The 13,387-nt window shown below is 35.7% G+C and overlaps 1 protein-coding gene across 5 annotated transcripts in view; it reads right to left on the bottom strand.

Moving 5' to 3' along the window:
- Window positions 1-13,387, bottom strand: part of RYR2 (ryanodine receptor 2) — a 769,122-nt gene that overhangs the window by 555,740 nt on the left and 199,995 nt on the right. The gene's annotated exons all lie outside the window — the stretch shown is intronic.

The following is a 13,387-nucleotide window of genomic DNA, read 5'->3' as shown; positions in this document are numbered from 1 at the left end:
TATATTATAGAATTCCAACCAATACTAAGTGATACATCAGTACATTTGATTAAACAAACATCATATGTTTTTCTCTGGTTTTGTTTTTTTTTTTTTTCAATTGTGGAAACATATATACAGCCTAAATCTTCCCATTCCAGTCCCTCCCTAGCCTTCCATTAGTGGGATTAATCACATTTAGAATATTGTAATGCTCTTTCCCACCATCCATTACTAGAAATTTCGCTTCACCTCAAACAGCAACCCTACACTCATTTCTTAACTCCCCATTGCCCCTTCCCCCATTTCTCTTAACCCATACTCTACTTTTCATCTCTATGGTCATATTCTCTGATAATATCTTTGTGTTTACTGTGGGGCTTAAAATTAACCTCTTAAATCCACATCAATCTTGTTTTTCTTTGATACCACCTTCACTTCAATAGGACACATAAACTATGTTCCTATACTCCTCCATTCCCCCACCTTTATATAGTTGTCTAAAATTACATATTTTACATTGAGTTCAAAACCACTGATTTGTCATTAGAGTTTGTGTATTTTATATAATGTAGGAAGTAAATAGTGGAGTTACAAATCAAAAATTATTGACTTCTATTTGTATTCCATTGTGGTCAGATAATGTGCTTTGAATATACTCAATATATATTTTTTTTAATTTATTGAGGCTTGTTTTATGTCCCAGCATATGGTCTATTCTGGAGAAAGGTCAATGATCACTAGAGAAAAATGTGTGTCCTGGAGATTTGGGATGTAAGGTTCTATATATGTCTGTTAAAATTCTCTATATTTCTTTCTCCTTTCTTTGTTTCTCTGTCAGTAGGGCTTCCTTTAGTATCTGAAGTAGAGCAGGTCTTTTATTGGCAAAATCTCTCAGCATTTGTTTGTGAAAAATTTAAGCTCTCCCTCAAATTTGAAGGAGAGTTTTGCTGGATAAAGTATTCTTGGTTGGAAAGTTTTCTCTCTCAGAATTTTAAACATGTCATGCCACTGCCTTCTCGCCTCCATGGTGGCCGCTGAGTAATCACTACTTAGTCTTATGTTGTTTCCTTTGTATGTGGTGAATTGCTTTTGTCTTGCTGCTTTCAGAACTTGCTCCTTCTCTTCAGTATTTGACAGTCTGATCAGAATATGTCTTGGAGTGGGTTTATTTGGATTTATTCTATTTGCAGTTCCCTGGGCATTTATGCTTTGTATATTTATATTGTGTAGAAGGTTTGGGAAGTTTTCCCCAACAATTTCTTTGAATACTCTTTCTAGAACTTTACCCTTCTCTTCCCCTTCTGAGTCTCAAATTTAGATGTTTTATTTTATCTATCATATCCCTAAGATCCATTTCAATTTTTTCGATTTTTTTCTCCATTCTTTCTTTTGCTCTTTCATTTTCTGTTCTTTGGTCCTCTAGGACACTGACTCATTGTTCAACTTCCTCTAATCTTGCACTATGAGTATCCAGAGTCTTTTTAATGTGGCCAACAGTTTATTTCCATAAGATCTTCTATTTTTTTATTTACTCTTGCAAGTTCTTCTTTATGCTCTTCTAGGATCTTCTTCATGTCCTTTATATCCCATGCCAGGCTCTCGTTCTTTGATTGCAGTCCTTTGATTAATTGCGCCAAGTACTGTGTCTCTTCTGATATTTTGATTTGGGTGTTTGGGATTGGATTCTCCATATCGTCTGGCTTTATCATATGCTTTAAGATTTTCTGTTGTTTTTGGCCTCTTGGCACTTGCTTTGCTTGACAGGATTCTTTCAAGTTGTAAAAAATACCAATCTAATTTTTCAGATCTACAACTTGGTGGCATACACTTTCTCTAACTAACCAGCAGATGGAGTCTGCAAGTCACCTATACCCCTCAAGTCAGTTCTCCTCAACTTTGTCTTCGTGGTGTGTGGGGAAATGATTCTTGTGGGGTTCAATTGGTAAACTCAGTTTGGGTGTGTTGTTGGTGCTGTCCACCCTGAACGTGGGACATGTGTCTGGGTGGTCAGGGAGGCAGGGCAACTTTAATAATCAAACCTCCCAGGTGTTCCTGGAGATTCAAGGCTGTTGCAAGAGTCTAAGCCTTCATTTCAGTTTTGCCCCAGATTTTCTTTGCCGCTGACCCACAAGTTCCTGGCATTGATGTAGCATCCCTGGGTTTTCCAAGTGGGCCCCTTTCTCAGCTGTGATCTTCCAGGACCTCTGCTGAGGGAAGGCTGTGCTACGTCACAAGTGCCCGCCATCCCTCAAGGGAGGTCCCGGGCCGCCGGGCCGTGCAGGGGCGCTCCCAGCCTGATGCAAAGATGGCTGAATGGGGCATCTCAACCCCACCCCCCTGCTTTTGCACAGCTCTGCCTTCCCAGCTCCAGGACAACTAGCTGTGTATGCACCCAAGGCCACTGTCCACGGCCGACATTGTGGCATGTACGCAGTGCCATGGGATTCACTCCCTATCACACTGGGTTTCCTGGCGCAGCTCTGGGCTGTGGGTACGGCCCCGGGCAGGAGTGTCTCCAGCCCGCCGGGGAGTCAGCTGCAAGCAGTGCAGTTTCTTTCTCCTTTTAGCTTTCCCCTCTGCCCCCTGGCCCTGAGGGAATCAGCAGTGGTCTATCCTCCACGCCAGACACCAAAAGGTTGGCACAGCCCACTCCTGCTGTGCTTCATTGCGCTGTTCTCACTGTTGTAACTGCAGCCGCTCCTGGGTTTTGTTTTTTTTTTTTTTAAAAAAGAACTAGTCTGTCTTCAAATGCCAGCCCGCAACTTCCCCACACCACAGCGCGACCGTGGGACTTTCAGCCAGCTTAGTCACTCGTTTCAGAATGCAGACTCCCAGTTTCACCAAGTGCACCTTCCCTGTGGTTTTAGCAGACCTTGTCCAGCTGGTGCATTGCTGAAACTGGTGTTCTGGGTCACTTTCTGGTTTTTATCTAGTATTTTTCACGGAGGTGTTTTTTGCCCTGTCTCACCTAGCCACCATCTTCAGGAGGTCCCCCTCTGGTTATTTTTACGTCCCTTTTTTCTGCAGTGTAAGCTTGATTTTTAAATTCTTCAAGAAAAAGATTATTTTAATGGTAAAATGTAAGTTAAGCATTTTTACAAGTAATGTTGCCTGACCTATAATTTCATTTAAATAAAATAGATTGAAATTGAATTTCAAGTCCCTTATTGCTTACTGCAAAACAATATATGGAATTACATATTTTAAAGCCAGAACTGGCTAAAATTCTTAGCATTCCGTATCAGCTTTGTTGACAATTATGTGTATATTTTAAGAATCTTCCTGCAAAGCATCTGAATCTTTAAATTATATATAAGCATGCTAACAAAGATTTATCCTTCACATAAAATAGTAAATTAAATATTACAGAAAATGCACTGCACCAAGCTGGTTATCTATCTATATAGGATTATGAACTATTATAGTCATAAATATGAATATTTACTCTGGCAACATTAAAGACATTCTATTAATTCCTTGAAGTAGGAAGAAAATGCCTGTGCATTCTTTGGAGGATACAGCAGGAAAAGAAAAGCAAATGAACTGGTGAACTGTCAAAATAGATACATCAATATTAATTAAGTCATCGATCTTAAGAAGGAAGAAATCAGTGACAATCAATACACATTTATTGAGCAGGCACTTCCTTCAAAAATGTTTATGTACCTGAGATACAAGATGAACAAGATGCTGCCTCTGGCTGCAGATGCTTTCATAATTAGAAAAAGACAAAAAGCTACCCTAAAGTGACACACGATAGAAGAGCAAGCAGCACATCAGAAGAAGGAATTCATTTTGCTTGAGATAAGGAAAGAAAGAGCTACTATTCAATTAGTTAGTTTTGCAGGGAGGAGGGGGGTGCATTATAAATGCAGAAAGCCTTGACAGAGGAAAGCACATTTCACCCGTCTTGAAGGATGAGAAGGCTTCCTTCAGGTGAAAAGTGTCCAAGCCTTTTCCAGGACAAGAACATAGCATATTCAAAGGCACCTCATCTTTCAGTAAAGTCAAGCAGGCTGGACTGTTCATATCATCAGGGAAGTTTATGCATGTCTAAATATACAAATCACTAAGTAGTAGCAAATGAAATAAAGCAATCGACTTTCAAAAATATTCAGTAGATCCCGTTACCTTTCAAATAAACTTAAGGCTGGTCAACATGGCTTTGATGTCATGTCCAATACTCACGAGAATATATGCGAGTACCAAGTCAGAAACAAGTGCCTCTTTTCCTCTGTGCCATTGTTCATGTCCTCCTTATGAAACGGTTGCTTCCACACCATATCCTATTTATCTATATCCATGTCTTACCCATTTATTCTCTCATCAGTTAAAATGTCAGTACACATTCATTAATTACCTACTCGGGTTTACCTATCTGTCAAGTTTCCACTCAAATACCATGCTTCCACCTTCACTAACAGCTCCAGCCAACTTGTAAATGAAGAACAGGGTAAATACACTTTAATTTATGAGCAGAAACTTTTTCTTCAGTTGTATCTTTGGTTATTGCTCCTACTGCATTTGTTCTAGCTTCTCCTTTAGGAATATAATGTTTCCCATATGTTAGGTCAGGGACAGGCACACTATACCGCAAGGGTCAAATTTGTTTTTGGATAGCTCACAAGCCAAGAATGACTTTTACAATTTCTAATCGTTTGAAATAAGATCACAAGAAGAAGAATATTTTATGACATGAAAATTAAATGAAATTCAAATTTCAGTGTCCATAAATACAGTTTTGTTTGAACATAGCCACGCTCATTTGTTTACGTATTGTCTATGACTGCCTTCATGCTACAATGGCAGAATTGAGTACTTGGGACAAAATAAACATGTGGCCCACAAAGACTAAAATATTTACTACCTGGCTCTTGATAGAAAAAGTGTGCCAACCCCTCTGTTAGATAATCATTTGCTGCAACGTGGTGTTCACTCCATAATGGTTAACTCATACTTAAAGATCTAGAAAGTAAGATGCAGTGCCATTATCAGTGCAGTTTTCAGTTCTTCTCAGGCATTCATTTTGTTCAGCTCTGATCACCTACACTGGCAGCTTCTCCTTCCACTACTGTTGGTTCTGATCTCTGTCATTGTGATAGATATACCATAAACATAGTCACAAGTCCTAGCCTGCCCTTCCACCCATCTCTGCACGTACCTTTAGCACTTTATCTCTAGAACTTTCAGAATGTAGAATCTCATTACCCTGTTTACCTACAAAAGCCCACACCACCAACCCCCTTTCATTTCCTGTCCTTTCGTTATTTGAGGGGAGTCTGAATTGAAGTGAGAAAATGGTGCAAGGGTACAGAAGAATGCCGTTTACTTCACTTATTGACATAGCTCTTGGTCTCTGAGTCAGAGCCATACAGGTCAACTGAATTAGTGCTTCCAATCTTTTTCAGTGTTTGAACTGAACCTGTGCGTACTACAGGTAACACCATGTAGGAGTTTCTCCAGTTGTCTCCGTCTACTTTATAATTAGTACCCATTTCCCCCAGATTATAGATGGAATTGCCATTAAGTCTTAGATTTCAGTGTTTTGTTGTTTTCTTTTCATTTTCTATGTGAAATAAGAAACAAAATGGCAAATCAGGAGCACTTCGTTGACTACGATGAGGATTCTTTAAAATCTTTGAAAGGGTCTCAGAATGAATTGTTAGCTCATAATGCAATGAATTAATGTTGCTTTATTTACATAGTCCCCAAATGCTTTCTACTTTGGGGATTTTCAGTTATGTCTCCTTTGTATTTTTGTATCACCACCCTTTCCTAACTAAGTAGCAGAATCAATGCATGTTTAAAATAGTTTAAAAGAATTGCTTCCATATAACATAATTTAACTAACAGTCCTTTTTTGTCCCAATGTAAAAATCTGCCAAAAAAAAAATTGTTACATATTTTCTTGTGACTCTTCTCTTCTACCAGAACTCTGTTGAAGTATGCAATCATTAATTTTGTATAGACTGGGTATTCATACATCGTTGGATTATTTCATTTCTGACACTGTCATCTACCTTGTTTTCCTCTTAAAATGTTGGCAAAGAAATAATTAATCATATAACAAAAACACAAGGATTTTGAGAAACAAATATTATGGTTACTGATAAATAATAATTTTTCCCAACCATATTCTGCTTCCCTTTTGCTCAAAAATTCCATTAAATTCACAGTGATTCAGGTAAAGGGAACAAGGAATCAACAATAATGTTAATATTTATTTCCTGTAATTCTGCTTTTTGGTTTCAATTAAGTTTTAGGGAAAACATCAAGAAACAAGTATCTGTACTTTAAGATGTTTCATAAACTCTCTTTTTAAAGTGAGTCTTTCTTACATCATTTAGCATTAATCTTACCCTGACATTTTCATTATTCAAAAATTCTCACTTGAATAAGAAGAGCAGTTCATCTGCAATATCACAACTATTATGCATCATTAATACCCTAATGCATTATTTATGGTGGTGAATAATATCCCGAAATGAGAAGTCAGAGAAAGTAAAATATTGCTGTATCGTGTTCCATTGTGGGAAGAAATACTTTTAATTTAAGTGATACTGTAGAAATTGGAAAAGATGGTAAGAGCTCTTGATATTGTTCTATCTATGAGGCTTAACTTCCTTTTTGGAAGCCTAATTTAAAAAACAACAATGTTGTTTTATACATATGACACATACGAGCCAGATTTAGAAATACAAAATCATTACAGCTGGGATGAAACAAATCTTAAAAATATTATTATCTCTGTCTTGAGCCCACAAAGATAACCCCTAAAAAATCATCATGCTTTTAGCAATAAGACCATTAAATGAGAACAGCTTTTATTTAAAAAGAAATAAAAGCAGAATTTTCTTTTTGGGGGACATGCTTCATGACTATTAATTCAATCATTATGTTTGTATAAAGCAGTGGTCTTCAAACAATGCTCCTGCAGAACACTGATGTTCCAAGAGATTCGCAACTATGTTCTTAGGCTAAAATACTTTCCAGATTTACAACTTCTTTCAATGTTAAGTCTTTCTCAGTATCTTTGTTCTGGCACATTTACAAACTATCATAGTTTTTTATAGTAGTCTAATAGAAATTGGAATTTAATTTAGTACAAAATTAGGCATTTGATTACTTTAAAGTATTTACTGCCATGAGTGTTGACCATCTGAACAAGTGAACTCCATGGCACAGAGCATTTATGAAATGACCAGTATCAACCACTGCTTATTATTATAACCTACTGCTTGTCCTGAATGTGAAAAGCCAATAAATGAGACCCCAGGGAAACTGTCATACCAAATTCTGCAGCAGTCCTTCACACAACTACACAGGCAGTTTCATACAGTCCATTCTCTGCATCATTGTTTAAACATCCCCACTCCTTAAATAGGGAGCTTAATCTAATCTAGGCCATTTGAGCTGATTAGAGTTATTCTGCTACCTATGAAGAAACATAGAACATTTATTTAAAATCAGCTGATACATTGAATGTGCCTGATTATAATTATTAAACACCAAGTAGAATTAGTTCTTCATGTAATTAAAGTTAGAATCCTAGAATTGTCAAAGGAACATTAGATTTACTGACAATTATTGTGCTTAATCAAATGTTTTACTGATTATAAATGATTATAAATGAAAAGGAAAGGCGAAGAGCAACAACGTGATACTTACTGCCTTACCAGTGGCCAGGAGTGTGATTTTCCATTATAATGGACAGCTACCAGCAAAAGTAAACCAGCCCAGACCATGTTCAACGCTTTATTCTACTTGATTCACACTAAAATTCAATTAGCAAAGAGTGTGAAATCTTACTTTAAAACAAAAAACAAAAAAACAAAAGAAAAAAGGTGTATCGAATAGTAGAAAGAGGTTGCAAATATTCAACACCAGCCTTCAGGAATACAAATTATATTCAGTTATTTACCATCTAAAAAAAAATATTCATGACCTCATTCTATCCCACTCTTTTCCAGGGTTAATCAAATTTTAAAGAGCATTAAATAAAAAATAAATAACAGAAAATCATATTTTTTATTTGGTGAGCAAAGATCCCTGGGACGAAGCACTCATTTTTTTCCACCTAACAGTAATATTGTCACAAAACTCTATGACTTGACTTGACATTTTAAAAATTCCACAGAGAAATCAGAAACAGCACTTTGAATCTACCACTCCCATAAATTTACTGATGCCACACATGTATGAAATTAATGATCAGCACATACACAAATGATATAAACATTACTAATAAATTAATAGTATGTTATAAAAATAGCAAATAAGCATGCAAAGTATTAAAGTGTAATAATCTTATATGGGCAAATAATTGGCCTAAGACTTATTAGTCTTTCTAACATAATGTATGTAAACTTGCATACTGATATGTATGACTGTGTATATGCAAAGCGTCATTCTTTCTATGCGTATGTTCCAATGTACCTTCTGTTTTTTGTCTGTATATGTGAAGGCCATGGATATCTGTACACTGATTTTATAATTTGCATATAATAGGTTACTCTCACTTTTTGTAGTAGTTTTTCCATTGATTCTTATGGGATTCCTAGACATTTGATCAACTCATCTGCAACTAGAGATAATTTTACTTCAATTACAATCTTATGTCTCTTTAGCTATATTACTTTTGCCTCATACCTCCAACACATCCACATATAGCAACCGAGATAGTGAACATCTTTCTTTAACTTATATCTGACTTCAACCTCTAGTGTTCCTCTTAAAATAGGACAGTAAATTTTTAAACTGAAGTATGTGTGCATGTGTTTGTAAAATACTAAAACTAAATTTATTGAAATATTTTTAACAAAAACAGAATTCGAAGTTTGTCTCATGACTTTTCTCCATCTATGGAAATATTCAAAGGAGTCTCCTGAGATCTGTTAATAAATATGATTAATTATATCATGGATTTTTAGTATTAAACCATTCTTTGATTCCTGGAATAAACCTCACTTGGTTATGATGTCTATTGTGATGTAACACTGGTGTCCAGGTTTTTAATAAACATTTTGTTTCAGATTTCTGTATCATACTCAGAAGTGAAATTTAGCTGTATTTTCCCTTGGAAAATAATTTTTTAAAGATTTCAGAATCCATGTCATATTTACTTGATGAAATAAATTTGGAAGTTGTTTCTCACTTACTATGCTTTGGAATAATTTAGGTAGTATAGTTAAGTAAGGATTATTTGAGCCTGGTTTACTTTTTTTTCTTTTTCAGGGAAATTTTTAGCTACTTGATTTTATGGCAATCGGCCTATTTAGACAATCTGTGGCAAATACAATTTTTCTAGAAAACAATTAATTTCATGTAGATTTTCATATTTACTGGCATACAATTGGGCAAGATGGTCCTTCATGATTTAATTTTCTCTGTTTTGATAGTTATTCTCTTCCTGCTCCAATGTGACTTCTAATTTTTTAGAGTTTGTTCTTTCTCCCTTTTTTCTTGATTACAATGGTCTATTTTGTTGATTTTTCCAAATAGTTTTTATTTCATTAATGCATCAATTTCTTTTGTATCTTTATTAAGGCCACCTTTTTGTTTTCTTTTATTCATTTTCTTGTTCATTTCCCAGTTTTTTTACTTGGGGTTGTATTAGTTAGTGTTCTCTAGCGGAACAGAATCAACAAGAGATATCTATAAATATAAGATTTATAAAAGTGTCTCACGCAACTGTGGGTGTGCACGAGTGGGTATGCAGCAGACTGGCAACTCCAATGAAGGTGTTCGATGAACTCCTCAGGAAACTCTTCGCTGGTCAGCTGAAGAAGTGAAGGTCTTCTGTCTGTGTCACTTAAAAAGTCTTCAACTGATTGGATTAAATCCAGCTGATTGCATTCTCTCATTGTGGAAGACACGCCCTTCATTGACGTCATCAGTCACAGCTGCAGCCAATTGACTCATGATTTAACAAAGCAGCCTCCCGGTTTATTAACCAGCCACAAATGTCCTTGCAGCAACAGTTAGGCCAGTGCTTGCCTGACCAGACATCTGGGTACTATCACCTGGCCAAGTTGACACATGAACCTGACCATCACAGGCTTTTAATTCACTTATTTTCTTTTTTCATTTTCATTAATAGTCATGTAATGCTATTAATTTAATTCTGATAACTTCTTTATCTGTGGGTTTATGTGCTCTAATATCCCTTCTAATTTACTCTTCATTTTTAAAATTAATCTTTTATTTATAATTCTCTCCTGATATATTTCAGCTCTTTTCATGTTTTTCTGTAATCACTTCATGTAATTTTATAATTTAAGCTATTCTTTCAAAGTGTCTCCCATTTTCTGAATTATTTAGTTCATTTTGAAATATCATATAGAAGTTATGTACTTGTATATCTGGCATGAATTGATTGCCTATAGATATTATTCTGTTCCTTATTTTTTATCTCTCCTTTATATATAAAATTATATATGCACATATATAATTATATAGGTAAATATACTGTATATAATGTGAGTAAATATAAATTACATTACTCCTTGTATATCACACATACAAAATTATATAAGTAGATACATATTATATCTGTAAACTATAAAGAGAAAAGAGATAACTAAGTAGCAGAACAATGTCTACAGGTAGTAAACATTGTTTACTCTTTGGAGTATACTTTTTGGAGTGTGGGGGGCAGGGGAGTGGTGGTCAGGAGAGATTGATTTTTACTTTTGTAGCTCTACAGTGCCTTATTCTGTTGTTTTCACCTACTGTTCAAAATATGGCCTCTTATTTCATGAGCTCTACTGGTTCTGTTTCCCTTCCCCACTTTTATCTGGCCCTCCTCTATCCTTGCCTCCTAGCACCCCTGCTCCCTTGGGAGTCTATTCCCAGCAACTTCTCCTCAGAACAGGGCTTTGTCCCGAAAGGAAGCATTAGTTGATCTGTTTCAGGAACCCATACAGCAAAAACTGTTCCAGACACTTCCAACCTCACATGGTTCCTCTGCTGCCTCTTGGGCTGGGCCCTGTTTTCAGATTGGTCCACCCTGCTTTCCAGGGAGTACCTGTTAGCAATTTGGGGAGAAAGCAGAAATCACACTTCCTTCCCTCCACATCTTCCCACACACAGGCTGATATCATACATAGAGAATACTGGCCACTTCATTTCTGTAGGACATTATACTGTCCGTGGGTTTGAGGTTTTCCCATTTTAGTAGCTATGTCTGTTTTATGTGTAGTTACAAGGAGATTAAAAAAACAATACCTCCCCGATACCTTTGAATTTTCCCCCTAAACTTTTAATAATAACAAAGTGGGTCTGCCTCAAAGTGACCAGTTTCTATAAGTAAAAGCACACTTTTGAATTCTAAAACATAGAAACAAAGACAAAAACTCACTCAAATAAAGACTATACTGTAAATACCCACAATTATAAATTATGAATAATTAATTGAACCATATCATGGGATTTAAATGTTTATATTTTCTGCAAGATTATCTATGCTGAAATTATGAGCCATTCTCTTCAGGGCAAAAGTCAGCTTGAATAGATATCCTAAGTGCATGAAACATAGCCATCCTGAAAAAGTAAGCCCTGTCTTTGATTAAAAGACTCTGTAGCTTAAGATATTTCTGGGATCATTTCCAGGAATGCATATATTATTTACAGCATTCAGTGTCTGACTACTTACTGCCAACAATCATTCTGTTCTCCCCATCTTCATAACAAACGCAGTACATGCCAATTTGAGGGAAAAGACCATCTCCCATTTTTTTACCAATGAAAGTCAAATACAGATATATCTGCATAAAACACATATAGACACAGGTTTACATATTTTAAACAGACAATGAGATACAGAGTTTTGGTGTTTTAGAAAATGGAAAGTCAATTTCAGAAAAAAATATAAGCCTAAGACTATTGGTTTCATTTCTAACTTAAAAATCCATTAAATGCTACGAATCACCTAATAGTTGAAGGCATTGTGCTTGGTACTAAAAGATAAGAAAATAAAAGAGGTATGCTCTGCCCCCCAGGGAGTTCGGAAACTGGTTTACGTATCTGAGAGTATGAGTATATGTGGGAAAGAAGGTAACACAGGTTATTGTACAGAATTAAGTCTGAGTGGCAACATAACAGAAGTACAAACAAAGCCCTTAAGAAGCACAGAGAGGGCACCTAAGGCACTGGAAAAACGCAACACAAAAGAAGGCCAGAGGGAGATAGGCTTTGAAGGACAAGTAATATTCCAGTGGGCAGAGAACTACAGGCAAAGGGAGATATGAAAAAAAAAAAAAAGGGGGGGGGGGGGACTATCAAATAATCTGAGTAATTGAAAGAAAACAGTCATTTATGTCACAAGAACTTAAAAAAACTGTATACACTGGTTTATTGGACTTCAACTGCTTCTTTATTCTATCCTTGATAAACAATCCCAGTATCTCATCCTAAATGAAAATCTTCAGATAAATCAAAGAGGTGTCAGGTAGGAACACATCAAAAAGGTTAATGTTCAGTTCACTAAGTCATCAGCAACAACTACAGTCAAGAATCCATCATAGGAAGTAACCAATTTAAATGAATGACTAGCCCAATTTCAAAGCTTCAAGCGCTATATGACATACCTACTATAGAACCAGGGGCAGTCACATTTAGTATTCGAAACCAGCTCTTATATTACGAACCAAAAGAACAGTCAGTAAAGTGGTCTAAATGTTTCTGGCCACAACAAAATATCAGAAACTACAAAGAAGGTACTAAATTTTAAAATGTTTAATATTTTCTTTTTTAAGAAGAAATCTTTTTCATATCTGGCACTTATCATTGTAATCTGTACAAAGATAATGTCGCATAAATTCTTTTCAATTAAAAATAATTCTAGGTATGGCTTATAAAACACAATGTCTTGCCACAAACTATTATGATATTAATAAAGTTACCTGGTATTGATTTATTATAAGTAATTATATATGTATATATATTTTACAATATTATTTTCCAGAATCACCAAAGAGGTACTGTGGTATAAAGGAAAGAATCAGGGATTTGAAACCAAAAGACCCAGATATAATAGTGAAAAGCCTTTCCTAAAACTTACTAAAGTTATGTTAGATATTAAAAAAATAGTACTTAATTTGTTAGTTTTTAGTTTCTACAACTTTAAAATGAATATAACAATAACTACATTATCTAACTGTGGAAATTAAATGAGAAAGTGTAAACTACTCTGTAAACTAACAAGTGCTATACGAAATATTGTTAAATTGTTTTCTAGTTGATTTCCCACTAGAGACATCTCTGCTTCCTCTCTTTCTCTTGTTCTGCACGATCACATCTACCGGCCAATCCTCTACATCCTCAAAGCACATTCCAAATCCACCCACATTCCACTAACGGTGTGGCTTCTGCCCTCCTCTGAGGAGCCCTCACTACTCACCTGGAC

The sequence above is a fragment of the Choloepus didactylus genome, chromosome 2, assembly GCF_015220235.1.
Source record: "Choloepus didactylus isolate mChoDid1 chromosome 2, mChoDid1.pri, whole genome shotgun sequence".
NCBI lineage: Eukaryota > Metazoa > Chordata > Mammalia > Pilosa > Megalonychidae > Choloepus > Choloepus didactylus.
Note: the sequence above shows the minus strand (reverse complement) of the source record. Positions and strands in the feature narration are given on the sequence as shown.